The sequence below is a fragment of the Odontomachus brunneus genome, unplaced genomic scaffold (genome assembly GCF_010583005.1).
Source record: "Odontomachus brunneus isolate Ranch 3 - 2012 unplaced genomic scaffold, Obru_v1 Obru_scaffold_123, whole genome shotgun sequence".
Taxonomy (NCBI): Eukaryota; Metazoa; Arthropoda; class Insecta; order Hymenoptera; family Formicidae; genus Odontomachus; species Odontomachus brunneus.
The window spans coordinates 420,317-436,011 of record NW_022639573.1 but is presented as its reverse complement, the minus strand read 5'-3'; positions in this window follow the sequence as shown (position 1 = coordinate 436,011).

Here is a 15,695-nt window from a genome sequence, read left to right as displayed (position 1 = left end):
TATATATATATATATATATATATATATATATATATATATATATATAATCTAATTAATAAAAAATTCCATTTATACCTTCTATCTTTGCATTAAAAATAGCAGCATACAGAATTTTATAATTTTTGACAATTTAATAAAATAACAAGAATTAATAATTTTTTTTGCTAATTTCAATTGAAAATATTAGCAGAAATTAATCTCTACATAAATACTGCAATGCAAAATAAAGATGGTAATCTTACTTTCAACTAAATTGACCTGCTGTAATTATAAAATATTGCATGCTGCCATTTTTTCAAACGCAAAGATAAGTGCAAATGGAAATTTATATAATTTAGACCCCACAGAACAATTCTGCACTGATCTAAGCTCAGAGTCGATGAAGTACTTCGGGACCTTCCCATGTTAGAATAGATGGATTTTTGTGAGCAGAAAAACTGTCGAGAGCGGCACTCAGCTTTTGCAATCGTGTGGTTGGGCGCGCGCGAACTCGCCACGGCCTCTCTCATCGATTTCGATCCGGCGCAAAAATGTAACGCCGAAGATGCTCCCACGGGTGGCGAGAGAGGAACGTGGTGGCAGCGCAGCGCGGTCGGCATCATCGTGGTGGTGGTAGTGGTGGTGACGGGAGCTCGCGAGCGCGCGGAATCTGGGAGCGGCGGCGTGTAGAACAAGTAATAAAATAATTTTAACGACCGGCTTGAATTATGCGCGCGGTACAAATAATAATATCTGCCCGGCACGCATGCCCGCAATAAATATCGAAGGGGTCCCCGGTCCTCTCTCTTTCGCTCTCTCTCTCTCTCTCTCTCTCTCCCCTCTTCGCCGCCCCCCGCTGACGGTCCAGGAACCCTCCAGCGTACCCTCTTCACGATGTACCTCGGCTACTACGTGCAGGCAAAGGCCCCCGAGCGTACCGAGGGGAGACCCTGCGAAAAGGGGCCTGACCTCGTCGCAGTGATTCTCCGTTGCCGTGTCGCTGACGCTACGTCGCGATGACGATAACGTAGAAATAGCATATAGACAATCAGCGGGCCCCTATCTCTAGTTTGCTCTCGTAGACTTGAGTCATGTTCGAGGAATTCTGTGGAGATAGTGAACACCCTTCCCTCGTCCCCCAGGCAGTGGGAAAATTGTGATAAGTGGTCGATTGCCGGACGCAAAAACAAGTCGCTGGTAGATAATTGTTATGTGTATCAGAAGGCGCAGATAGAGCGAGAGAGCACGCTCGTCTGAGATAAACGCGGTGAAAATTCCACGCGCGTCCACAGCATTCACGAAAGCAGAACAAATCTCTCCTGTGCCTCTCTCTTTCTCTCTCTCATGCTCTCTTTCTTTCTCTTTCTGTGCGGGGTTCCTCAGGCGTACCCGGCGGGGTGAGCCGTGCCGCGCGCAGGGCGACGTCGGGGCCGACGCCGGCAGGTGACGGACGTAGCGCGAATTAAGTGTCATAAGATGTTGGCCGCGTGTGAAGGGTGTCATTGTCATTTCCCGCCGCGGGACCGAATTCCGTGCGCGATCCTCCCCGCTGGAGCGCCGCTCGTCGATGGATATATCGATCGTCGCAATAATACCGGACGTTTCCAAACGACCACGGCGACGGCTATTGTGACACCGACCGCGACCCTCCGTAAAAATAGAACGCCAAATCAAAACAAATACAAAAGCAATGCTCTTCTCTCGCTCTCGCCGGTGCGCGCAATCGCCGCGTTAGCAAAACACTAGCCGTACCTTTGCGAACTTCACTCGGAGAGACACGCGGAAGTCGAGGCGCGAAAATAACTCGCCGCTTGCGGAAGACGAACGGAAGTGCTCCCTTTCGCCCCCTTCGCTCTCTCCGAAAATTTAGCAATCGAACATTTCTGAGGTAAATTTTTGCCCGAGCAGAAAGAGTGACTTCTTAGCTAGTACACGAAGAGAAAGAAATAGTTGATCTAACTAAGATTATAGTTATTTTTAGCCTCAATCCTGTAGTATTTCCTGCAGTAAAATAGTAATAGTAATACGCATATAAGGTTATTACTACTAAATGTTACAGTAAAATTTAATTAAAAAATAGTTTTTTAATCATAATTTATAATAATTATTTCTCTATATGATTATAGTTAATAGTAAATATCGAACATTTTTTTCTTAATGTAACTATTTTTTGGTTATTGGCTGTTTTTTGGCCAGTTTAAACGACACCCTTGCTTCTCCAGTAACTATACAGTAAAACTAGTCACTTTCTGATCAGTTTCTAACCAGTTTTTAAACAGTTTTCAATTAAATTTCTTTTTGTACAGAATTTTGTCAAATAGTGGTTCGAGTCTCTGTACATATTGTAAAATATTATATATTATTATTCAATATAAAAATGATGAGAAACTCGTGTTTTAGGTAAGAGAAATTATCTGATAAAAAATTAACAAACATTATTAACATCGTTATTTTAATATATTAATATAACGATGAATTTTTACATCCAATAAGAAAACATCCGATGAGAAATATTGGTCCATAATTTTTTGGTCGATTTATTTGATAAAATGCCATTATGATCAGAAGTATAAAATTTAATCGGATATAAAAATTGATCGGAAATATCCGTTTGTTAAGTTTTATTGAATAATTTCTCTCAGTGTAGAATCTTTTCACGTGCAAATATATTTATTGTGATGGTTGTAGCTTCACTTTTAATTGCCATTTTTTCTCGTCTTGTTCCGAGGGAAGAAGGAGTACGTATTTCTCGAGTTTTTACTAAATAGAAACACTACTGGGAGAAATTATCCGATAAAAAATTAATAAGTGGATATCTCCGATCGAAATACCAGTAATTTTATCCGATCGAAATACCAGTAATTTTATCCGATCAGGAAATATCCGATGAAAAATATCGGCTTATAATTTTTTAATCGGTTATCTGATGAAATGCCATCATGATCGGAAGTATCTGACAAATTTTAATCGGGTACTCTGATCAGATATAAAAATTAATCGGAATTTGATCGGAAATATCCGATTTTTTATCCGATAATTTCTTTCAGTGCAGCATTTATTTGCTATTTTTTACTGCTTAGTTTCTGGCCAACAACAACTGGAAAGTACTTTTCTCTCTAATTTCTGGACAATTTACTGTCTAATAAATCAAGCCGCTAAAGTTGGCCAGTTACTGGCCAGTGAGCAGTCTTTCTTGAAAATTCCTCTACTTGAGGGTGAGGTCTCGGACGCCGCCGAGTCGAGAGGCGTCGCACGCGTCTCCGCGAAGGCGAAGTTCGACGAACGCTCAAATTGGCCGACGGGGTGTTGCGTTGCACCGCGAAGGCTATCCGGCGCGGATTTCGCAGTACAAGAAAAAGAAAAAGCGTCCCGGTGTCGGGAACGAGAAGAGGGCAGGCGGAAGAGGCGAGGAGACGGCAAGGGGACGAAGCAGGGTACAGCGAGCAGGGGGACGGGGCACGGCGAGAGAGAGAGATTATGTCGTCAAAACGGACGTGTGGCGTAGACGGCGGTTGTGCCCATTGGCCCGTTGACAGCGCAATGAGATCCTGATTTGCGCGGATGTATTTAATCGCGCACGCGGAGGCGCACGAGAGAGTTGCGGGCGAGCGAGAGAGCGAGCGAGCGAGCAGTTGCGCGCATCGTTTAGCAATCAGGGAGAATGATGCAGCCAGAACGAACGAACGAACGAACGAACGAACGAACGGACGGACGAACGAACGAACGAACGAACGAACGAACGAACGAACGAACGGACGGACGGACGGACGGATGGACGGTCGGTCGGTCGGTCGGTCGGTCGGTCGGTCGGTCGGTCGGTCGGCTGGCTGGCCGGTCGGTCGCCTGGACGAGCCGGTGCAGCGAGAAGCGCCGTACGCGCAATTTATTTGTACACCTGTGCCCGTGCGCGCTCCCGCGGGACACACAGGAGACCGATCCGGGATTCGGAGAGTGCGTGTATGGCGGGCGATCGCGAAAATGCGAAGAATCTGCCATTACGACCGCGCACAGTTCACCGAAATTTTGGCGTGTTTCCCGAGTCCAAATATTATCACCTCACTTTCGGCCTCGGGGGTCCATTCAACGCCTACTTTGACACTTTGAAAGCTGTATCAATCTTTTGTGATTCTGATCTACCTTTCTAGTAGTCTACTTTAATCTACTCTGCCGAGAGAGTTCTCCTCAGAACCTGCAACTAGCATTTTTTGTGCTATTGTGTGTTTTTCTGCCATTCAAGCCCGTTCAAGCCACATTACGATGTGTTCCTTGCTCCCTTGTTTTTTGTGCTTTATCTTTTTCTGGCTTAATGCATGAGATGTAAGTCCGAAAGAGGTGGAAAGGAAGGAACAGGAAGTAAAGAGCACAGTTTAGATTAGACTTTAGAGACGTTAAGTAGGACTTTAATTTCCATGTCTGGAATATATTGAACTTTCAGAATATATATACAGATGTTGGAAGTCGAAAGAGTTAAAATTTCGACTGATATCGACGAGATTCAGAAAGAGTAGCTTCAGATTGTTTATAGAATGTTGACATATATACAAGGTGAAAATATAAAAAAATGATTCAAGACTTGTAGATAGTACTTACTAAATCGAATAAAAAATATTCAATAAATGTGAATCGAAAAATCGACTCTCTCATAGCTTCTCAGAGTTAGAAGCAATTTTCGGTTTTGATGATGCACGTAATTTGCTCGCTTATATTATCATATGCAGCGTGAAAACAGAAGATTATCTCATAACTGTGTAACTATATAATACTCAACAGATATGTAATCATAGAGATTGCAAAAACAAATACCGAATATTTCGAATTGAAGTAAGATGATAAGATAATCCTTGTTGTGAATTGTATGTAGTAGTGGAAGAGGAACATATTGGATACTTTTGTAAACGAGATAATGAGAATATTATGATTCTCTCTCTCTCTCTCTCTCTCTCTCTCTCTCTCTCTCTCTTCTATTTTCACGGCGCAAATAATAATATAAACGATCAAATCATACGTATCATCAAAATCGAAAATCGCTTCAAACTGGCAGGATTGATTTCTCGACTCATGTAGTACTCGTGTAGACTTATGTAGACTTTTAGAGTATGTTTTACTCAGTTTGGTGAATACTATATATCCTATAAATCTTAAATCTTTTCTTTTAACAATATAATGTGTGTGTCTTTTTGCAAACTTGTAGCTTTTGAAACATAAATGTCTTGCCCAAAAGGGCAAGTCAGGACTGATTTTGTGGCAGAAAACTAGTTTATTTCCATCAAGTAAATAAATTTCTCCGTTAATGGAGTTTTTTTATACAACAAAAGGCGATACGGTTTCAGAACAGAGTCGAACATTTGTGTCAGTACCGTTAGTGTTGCAATAAGCGACTAAACTTTTCTTTGACCAAAATAATCGACAACTCGGTAATAATCAAGGTCTACTTTAAAGAAATTAATATCACGTTAAAATTACTTATATAAACAAAATTCGTAGATAACATGTTATGAAAAGCACTTGGAATTACTTAACGAAATCTAATCTCGGTTTTCTTGAACAATTTTTTTATTTTCCACTTGTTTCCAAAAATACTATATAATAATAGGGGATAAAAATATATCCCCTAATGCGGAAAATTCGTCCATATACATAATTTCCATTTGTATAATTTTTTTGAAAGGATGCCAAAGTGGATAACTCCAACAAGACAGTCCTTTTAAGACAGCCGCCTGACACAGAGACACAGTTCTATTCTTTCTTAATGATGATAAATTTTCTTTCTTTTTTCGAAAGTTGAATAAGATATTTCCGGACCTTTCCGAAATAGATTTAGTTTCAGGTTAGACTAAAGGGTCTTAAACTCAGATACTTAACAAATGCTTTTAGAGAAACACACATCCCAGATATTCTTTTACAATAGCTATGCAAATGCCATTCGTAAGTTCATTCAATCTTAACTCCTTCCTTGACAGTGATCAAATGTGCGGAACAAATTTTGGGATTTTACAAAAGTGACATTGCTTTTTTATAATGCTGACTTCAAATCTAACTTCAGATTTGAATCCAGTAACCCTGAAAACATTACCACATTCACAAAATTCCAAGAAAATCTCGAATTTTGGCCTGGCACTTGGATCCGCCATTATAAATTTTCAAAATTTGACTTCAGATTCAAATTCAGCGCTCCCAAAAATCCTAATTTTGTATTCATCATGTCATGCTAAAGATTTTCATTTTTCGAAACACTTTTAGCACGAAAATATAATTTTTGCCTGACAGCGAAGAGGTTAATGACTGCATGTAGCCGATAGAAATTCCCGGAAGTTCAAAATTTTCCCAGAAATTTTTTCAAATGTTTATCCATCATGTTTCATTTCATTTAGTTCAATAAGATGTAATACATAATAGGATAATCACATTACAATAATCAAAATTAATCAATCGTTACATTTAAAATCAGAAATAATTTTATCGATTGACAAAATTAATTATTAATTAAACTTTATTATATGGTGAATTACACGCTGATTAATAATTAATTTCATCAATCGATTAAATTATTCGTGATTAACACATATATTAATGGATTCATTAAATTCAGTTGATTAATTTTGATTAACTAATTTTGACTATTGATTTGCCGATTATACTAATAAAGAAAATTTTAATCGATTAATGCCCAACACTGAATATCGTGTAGTTGCCAGCTTTAAGAAAATTTATATAATTTTTATATTCGTAACATTGTAAAAATATTGAAGAATCGCTTTCTCTCTTGTAGTGTTCTTGTGCCGTGTCTTGATGCTTTGAACATTTATAGATCAGATGGAATTTATGACTTCATTAGTTATTCGCGAAGCGATATAAATCTGTTTTAAACGAAAATTCTACATATGAATTTGGCAGCATCTAGTGCTTTAGCATCGACTATTATATACATATATGTGTGTGTGTGTGTGTGCGATAGTTTTATGTGTGTGTATGTGTGTAATAGTTTTATATATATACATATATACATATGGACACAAAAAAATATATATTTTACATTCAAACAAGTATCACTTGTTTCAAGTATTTCACAAGTTTATATATCCGCCAATTTACCATAAGCTCATCATAACCATCATATTTATTTAAAATGCATTCTGAATTCTAGTGAGTCTAACACATACATATCTCAATCATAAAATTAAAGCAAACATTGATTTACTTACTAAAGAAAGTCAAATCAACTTTTCCTTTAATAAAATTTTACAATATTTTTGCATTGGAGAAAAATATTTGAAAAGTTTTATTTGTGAGATAAAAGTTTATTATAGAGAAATAAACTTTTTATTCCACAAATAAATTTACAAGTATTTTCTTCTCAGTGTAAAGAGAAAAAAAATATTTCTTTAAATGCATAATAATAAAATTTTCGAAAATCTGTAATAAGTAATTTTAAGACTATCATCAAGAGAGAAAGAGAGAAGGAGAGAGAGAGAGAGGAAATATTCTTTGTTGAAAATAATCATTATTTAAAAGTAAGAAAGTAAATTGTGTATATTGAGGAAAAAATACTCGATAATTTATTTGTAGGATAAAATTTAATTTCTCGTAGAAATATCATTATATGTCAAAAAATAAATTTTCAAGTATTTCTTCTTCCAATGTCATCGCTTTTCTTAGTAGTAAAATGATACTTTCTTCTGTTTAGAGCTATTCAATTCCGAAAATTAAGAGTGTCTTTCCATTACGCACCCATGCTTTGCGTTCAATTGTGTGATGCAGTATCGTTTGTGTTTCCTTGCTGGAGAACATCCATGGTTGCGTGCAGTGCAGTCTTGACAGACACGTCGTCCTCCGTGTCGAGCGGTCGCTGCCGAGCTCGTTTCGTTGCGAGCTAGACGAGCGAGAGATTATTTGGATTCCGAAGAATGGCAACAATCGAGCTTTGTAATCGGTCCTCGAAACGATAAAGACTTTGTTGGCTACCCTTCCGGTGCCACCGCCGTTCTCTCCCCGTCGCGACTACCCCCTGATTTTCGCTTGGTTTCGCTCGCTTGCTCGCTCGTTCACTTTCGCTCTCTCTCTCTCTCTTTCTCTCTCTCTCTCTCTCTCTCTCTCTTTCTCTCTTCTCTTTCTCTTCTTCTCTACCCCCTCCTCCCACCTCTCCTTCCTCCTTTCTCATCGTCGCACACACAATCTCCCTTTCTCTCGTTACTCGGGCTCTAAGAGCTGGCCCAATGCTATCACCTGTTGACAATCGCACGCCTACGAATTCGCCCGCGTATCGCGCGATCGTGCTCCCCCCTCGCGACTCTCGCTCTTATTCTTTCGTTACGCGAGTTTGACGGCGTTCCAAGTTCGATGAATCGAAAGGAGGCTCGCTTTGAGACGCTAAAGGGTTCCGCGAGTCGCCGAGACGGGCGACGTTTGACAATTTCCCGCTTTCCTTTCCTGTTACTTTCATTTCTTCTTTGTTTCCTCTTTCTTTTCACTGGCGTTGATATCAATACCAACCGTTTCGGCAAGGTCACGATCGAGCTGGAGAAAATAACGGATTCCGCGTGACAAGATTGCGGCCTTCCGATCGGGACCGGTCGAAAGATGCGCGATCGCGGAACCGGAGCTTTCCACGTCGAATGTCGGATGAATGAACGCGGACGCGCGAGATGCATATACGGACCGGCCGCGCGGGTAGAAAGGAGAATCGATCGGTCCGTTCAGGACTCTAGTTTTCGAGTGCGTCTATACCAGGGACGCACAATGAGCTTTCTCGTGTCGCACGGCCACATCGCCGATGCGCACACTCGCGCACTTACACGCGATCACACGCGCACTCGATAGGATAGATAGCTCTTCGTTGTGTATGTGTGTGCGCCGCACGTGTGTATACGTGCATGCATTTGTACGTATATATTTGTGTGTGTGTGTGTGTGTGTGTGTGTGTGTGTGTGTGTTTACGTGTGTGCGTCTATGCATCTATACGTGTCTACATATATATGAGTCTAGGAAAGCTCGGTGCCACAAAGGTAGTGCGCCATCGAGTATCGCAAACATTGATTTGAATCACAAAGACCGCCCGCGGTATTCCATTGTCGGACTCCGACTTATTGTACGCTCTCTCTCTCTCTCTCCCTCTCTCTCTGTCTCTCTCCCTCTCTCTCTCTCTTTCTCACTCTATCTCGCTCTATCTCTTCCTTTTCTTTATCTCTCCATCTCCCTCTCCCTCTCTCTCTCTCTCTCTCTCTCTCTCTCTCTCTCTCTATTATTCTATCTCACTCTGCTTCTCCTTTACCCCCGGCTTCCTGTATGTATCGCACGATCCGTTCTATCTTTTTTCAACGGTAACGACCTATCAATCCACTTATTCCGCAAGGTTTATGTGCCACTTGTGGCATTTCAGCCTAACACGCCGTTGTGTCGCGCCGAACGCGAATAATGCGCGCCGATTTTTGTGGATACGCACCACCTGTGGGTCCGTTCCACCGGCATCGTCGTCGTTGTCGTCGTCATCGTCGGGCTTGTCGCGTCAGCACGTGCGATCAAGTTTTCGCGGCACGTCGTCGCGGTCTCGTTTCACGTAGAAAATTTCTTGAAATCTGATTGGGACTCAAGCCAATATCCTAATATAAGGATACGTTCTCAGGTTATGAGTATAGTTTCAAACATGTAATTCTCTAAGCGGACAACTCTTCCAATATTTGTTTAGGCTTTTATTTTGCATTAGCATCAAAAACATATGTCGACTTTCCGAACAATTTCATTGTTCATTAAAATGCAAGTGTTTCAAAAATATTTTTACTTTCTTTTTTTTTAACACATCACATCGTCCCGCATAGAAAGTTTCTTGAGGTCTAATTAGGATTTAGTCTGTTTCTCTGAAATATTTGGGTTCTGGTCTCGTGTGGGAATTTCCCACACTTTTCCAGATATGATCGTTCAAACTTGTTTCAAGTACACGGAGAGAATGTTATAGTAAAAATTACAATATAATTTTAGTAGTCCAGAAATAGACTGGCACTTTTACAAAAGTTATAATAAAACAGTAAAAATTACCATAAACATGATAATTTTTACTGCATTTATGGTAATTTTTACTATGTTTATGGCCACTTTTATTATGTCTTATTATAATTTTCATCATAGTCTATTTTCGGAGTACTAAAATTATATTGTAATTTTCACTACAATATTCTCTCTGTATAAATGTGTCGTATTGCGACACTAATTGAAAATTTCATTTTTATGCCAATTATAACTATAACTAAAATTTTCTGCAATCTAATTGAGATCTTCTCCGATTTCCCTACAAAATTCAAATCGCGATTCTAAGTGGCAAACTCAAAGGCAGAAGAAAAGTTACGCAAAAATAGTGAAAGAAAGACAAGAGACTAACAAAGTGTGAACAAAGTGTGTACAGAGAATAACAAAGTGTGAATTATTATTTGGAATTTTATTTGAAATATAAAAATATGATATATGTATATGTGTATGTATATGTCGTTTTATATTCAAAGAATATTTATAATTTATTTAAAAAAGAGATTAAACAAAATATTTTAAACAGTTTGAGTATGTATGCTTCTTAAATATTTATAAAGTGTGCATAAACACTTAAAACGTTTCAGATACTTCGTTCAACAAATAATTTGATATCAGAATTTTGAGCAAATCGTATGCTGACTTCCCAAACAATTTTATTATTCAATCAAATACTCGAAATATTTTAAAAATGTTTTATTTTTTTATTCTATTAAATGTAATGATTGGTATAAAAATAGAATTTTTTGCTTTTTTTGATGTTATAAAAGTATCATGGCAGCAAAAAAGCGCAAGTTTTTATAATATTTCTGTTTCGATTCCAGACAAAGGAACCGCGTATGATGAGAATGCGATCCCCTTTTGTATCGAAGTAGGACCACCTGTGCCGGGACAAATTTGGGCATCCTGACTATGCTATATCAAGGTAAGTCTTGGGAAAATTTTATGTGAAATGCGGCGAAACGCGCGTGACGTCAGAAATATTTACGACGACCGCGTGATATTTTGCCCGGCCGCAGGATTATTCATAATCGACGTCATTTACGCGTCGAATTCGTTATTAACCCAAATTCTGCTCTCAATCGGCCCCGGCCTGCGGATAACGCGTGCAGTTTTAACGGCGTGATTAATTAATTTTATTTATGCGATTCACAACGGCCTCAATGGGTTTTCACGCCGATAATTCGGCCGCGTTTCGGAGGCATGCCAAGCTGATGCGCACACACGCGGAAAATCTTATTCCTGTTATTGTTCTCATCGCCGCGATAACGGCTTATCGTTCGGATAACGTTCTGATCTTGTTGCAACGACAGACCAAAGATCGTTGCCCTCAAGGACGAATTGTGAAATTGGCCGCCGGACATCACGCAACGATCACGACGAAGAGGGAACGAGACTGACGACAACAAGGATTCCGGCATGCTTTCGCGGAAAAATGAAATGAAATAATCACAGAAATACAAGCGCGATCGCTCAACGAGAATGCAATCGCGACGGCCATGTCGAAATAACGAGGAAAAAAGAGAAAAAGAGAGAGAGAGAGAGAAAGAGAGAGTGAGGAGAGGAGAGGAAGCGGGTTACGCGTGAAGGAGACACACGTGTTTTCGAGCACGTTGCGCATCGATCTCGCGGGGGACGTCGACGACGTCACCGCTGCCGATACGGTCTCTCGTCGACGCGCAGAACGAGCCGCGGATTCGTTTATCTACGACGTGCACCAGGCGACTCTTCCTCGCGCCTCTTCTCCTTTTCGCGCGTCTCGCCGCAACAGGTCCCCGATGCGGAGCGCGCTGAAAAACTGACGCGAGACCGCGACCGCCCAACGGGGGCGACGACTTCGCGAGCCTCTCGCCGGGTCTTGGTTAGGACTGTGCGATTTTCTCTTCTTGAATCGCAATGCGATACGCAATTGGACTTTCATCGCAAAATCATACGTCTGCAAAACTCAAAATTACTCGTCACTTCAATTAAGTATCTGTGCAAATATCGCGCGATAGTCTATGATATTTTATATCATCTAATCTAAACTTATATATTTAGAGACACAATGCGATTATACTATTGTAACAGCCTTCAAATGTTAAGTATTATCTCTATTTATATATGATTTTTGTATACATTTTTTATATACCAGGTGTAGAAGTATGAAACCGGAATTCCCCTATAAATGGTGCCAGCGTTCAGTTTAGTGACCGTAAGACCGCTACTGCCGCGCTATTATATTCTCCTAACAGCTGACGAATATTGTCAACAAACATAACCCCAACTTTCATTCTCTAGTATATTTTTGTATAACCTTAAACATGTCACGTTTCGAGCCTACTAACTATGATTTGCGGACAGCATTGATTTTCTGTTATCATTTAAAGAAAACTGCTGCAGAATCACATCGAATGCTTGTCGAAGCTTACGGTGAATATGCTCTTGGTAAATCTCAGTGTTTCGAGTGGTTTAAAAAATTCAAAAGTGGTGATTTTGACGTGAGGAACGAAGAACTATGAACTATGAACTATGAACTATGAACTGCTGAAACCTGGTCAAACCGTCAATACTAATCGCTACCAACAACAAATGATCGATTTAAATCGAACATTGACTAAAAAACGACCAGAATATGCAAAAAGGCAACACAATGTCATTTTGCTCCATGATAATGCCCCATCACATACAGCAAAACGGGTCAAGGAAACGATCGAGTCGTTCAGTTGGGAATTACTACCGCATGCGGCTTATTCTCCAGACTTGGCTCCGTCCGATTATCACCTGTTCGCATCGCTAGGACACGCTCTCGCTAACCAACGCTTCGATTCGTATGAAAATGTGGAAAAATGGCTAGATAACTGGTTCGCTTCAAAAGATGAAAAGTTTTTTTGGCACGGCATTCATAAACTGCCAGAGAGGTGGGAAAAATGTGTTCAAAACAGTGGAAATTATTTTGAATAAAGTATTATTTATCACTTTCGAACAACAGACGTCTTATTTGTATAAAAAAATTCCGGTTTCATACTTCTACACCTGGTATACTGAGAAAAATTATCCAATAAAAAATTATCAAACAGATATTTCCAATCAAAATATTACCGATGAATTTTTATGTCCAATCAGGATATCTTATTAAATTTAATTGAATACGATCATAATGATATTTCATCAGATAAGCCAATGAAAAAAATGAATCAATATTTCTCATTGAATGTTTCCTGAACGGATACAAAAATTCATCGGTATTTTGATCGGATATATCCGTTTGTTAATTTCTTAATTTTAATTTCGAATAATTTCTCTCGTGTATGTTTCAGGAAATGACCATATATTACTAGTCTTTATATTAATTGTCATTAAAATGTCAATAAAAAAAGGTAATAAGTAAATAGTTTTATAAAAAAATAGTTTTGTAAAAAAGTATTGTCAATAAATAATTAATTAAATATGAAAAATAACATTTTTATATATCATTAATAAGTCATTTTTAAAAATGCTTGAAAATTAATAATTTGAGAATTAATAAACAAATTTTGTAAAATATCTCCCATTTTGCTCTGCGTAGAAAGCATAATGAAGTTAAGTGATGTTTTTAAGATAACATCATTTAACTTCATAATGCTTTTATTCTTCTTCTTTTACAGTAAAACTTGGGTTTTCTTGTAGTGGACATTTCAGAGAATATTTTGATGCAGTACGAAGACTTCTTTTGATTTTTTTTTAATATGTTTAAAATTTATTTATTTATGCACATGTTTAACATTTATTTATGTTTAACACTTATTTCAACATTACGGTTTTTATCAGGGGTAACATGTAGGGCCTCAGTAATCATTTTCTTATGATTAAAAGTCACGTTAACGATACAAAATCGCGCACGATTCAAAATCGCACTTGCAATATACAATCATATTTGCGATACAAAATTGTGATGCGTTATATCTCATTCATTGCGATTCTTAAAAAAAATCGCGTCGCGATATATACAATTTCGTGAATCGCAAATCTCTAATCTTGGCGACGGACGAGCGACAGAGTGGAGCAGAGAGCATGAGGGAGATAGATCGCAAATTATAGTAAAATACAGTTAAATACAGTTAAAAATTATAGTAAAATTATAGTAAAATACCAATCATTGTTTAAAAAAACGTTTAAAAACCTGATTCTTTATAGAACCAGCACTGTGGTTAAACTTCTTGCCTGCATTCAATGATTCTAAAAGAGAACTTCACGGCTAAAATCGCGAACAATCTTCAATGATCGCAAATAAATTCAGGCTTTTCTACAATGTCAATGACTAAGGGAGATCAATAATTGGGTACACAGAAAAAAAACACTCTTGTTTGGAAAGTATTTTTATTTAATCTTTGCTAATCTTCAAATGAGATTACATAGTGTTAAACGAAGATAAGTGACTCTTGAGAGGATATACTTTATATAACTTAACGAAGAAAAATCTGTTCTTATTATTTGAAAATAATTTTTATTAATGAAAACATAAATATAATCACATTAAGTAATAATATTAAATAATTTTTAATATTAATTAATATTAAATAATATCATAAGCACATCACAAAATATCAGATTGAGAATGTGTTTTTAAACATCGAAAGAAGAGATATTATTATTCAAAATAATCATATAGTACTTTTTATGGAATTATTAACATTCAAATGAAGTTATAGTTGAATTGTTGAAGTCATTGTTGAAATTCAAGACTTTAAAATTTTTCTAATAGAATTATATATTGTTACTTATACAGAGTGTCTGACGCAAAGTGTCCTATATCTGTAAATTAGGTCAAACTGAACACAAAATTCTTGTACTATTTTGCAGTCAACCACGTGAAAGTTTGAGTTATTAATTAAAGAAGATTGGCGAATGATTAAAGAGCACTGATTCATCATTCCACGCGATCATCTGCCAATCTTCTTTAATTAATAAGAACTCAGAATATAATAAATAACTCAGAAATCTATCTGGTTACTTGCAAAATGATAGAAAAATTTTGTGTTCAATTTCACCTAACCCATATAGTCAGTAGTAACAACGAAGCCAACAGCATAAATCGTAAGAACATCGTTGGAATCATCGGAATCGTCGCTCGATCGTGAGGTTTAAGTAACACTAACGCAGTCAGGATATGGATGGGTGACCGATATTACCGCTTGGGATCGAAATTATCGAGGGAGGATTGGCGAAAGTTTGAAGCGTGTTGATAACAATTTTCGGTTCCTAGCGGTTTGTGAAACATGAGAAAATTAAAAATTATAAATATATTTTTGTATAATATTATAATTTTCTCATTTTCCACCTTTACACAATAATTCTCAGTATTTGATTACTATCAATATTTAACAGTGATTTTATTATCAGTATTTATCAGAAATTAAATACTGGTCAAAAAATTACTAAATTACTGAATTAGTAGTACTTAATCATTAATAACCGATTGTACTGCCAATGCTGGGGAAGTACTGGCTAACAACGATTGGGCCAGTACCATTTGCCAGTACTGGGCCGAAGTTATCATTCCATAATATTCCCATTGATGGGCCAGTCATGGTCGTCATTACTGCGCCAATATAAGTGATCTGGCAACTAATCTTGGGCCAGTATTAAACCAATAGTAAAATCCTATATGAGTGGCACTGCGCCAATAATTTTTCCAGTGTTGCGCTAGTATTCGAACTCTGACAACCAGTATTGGCCTAATA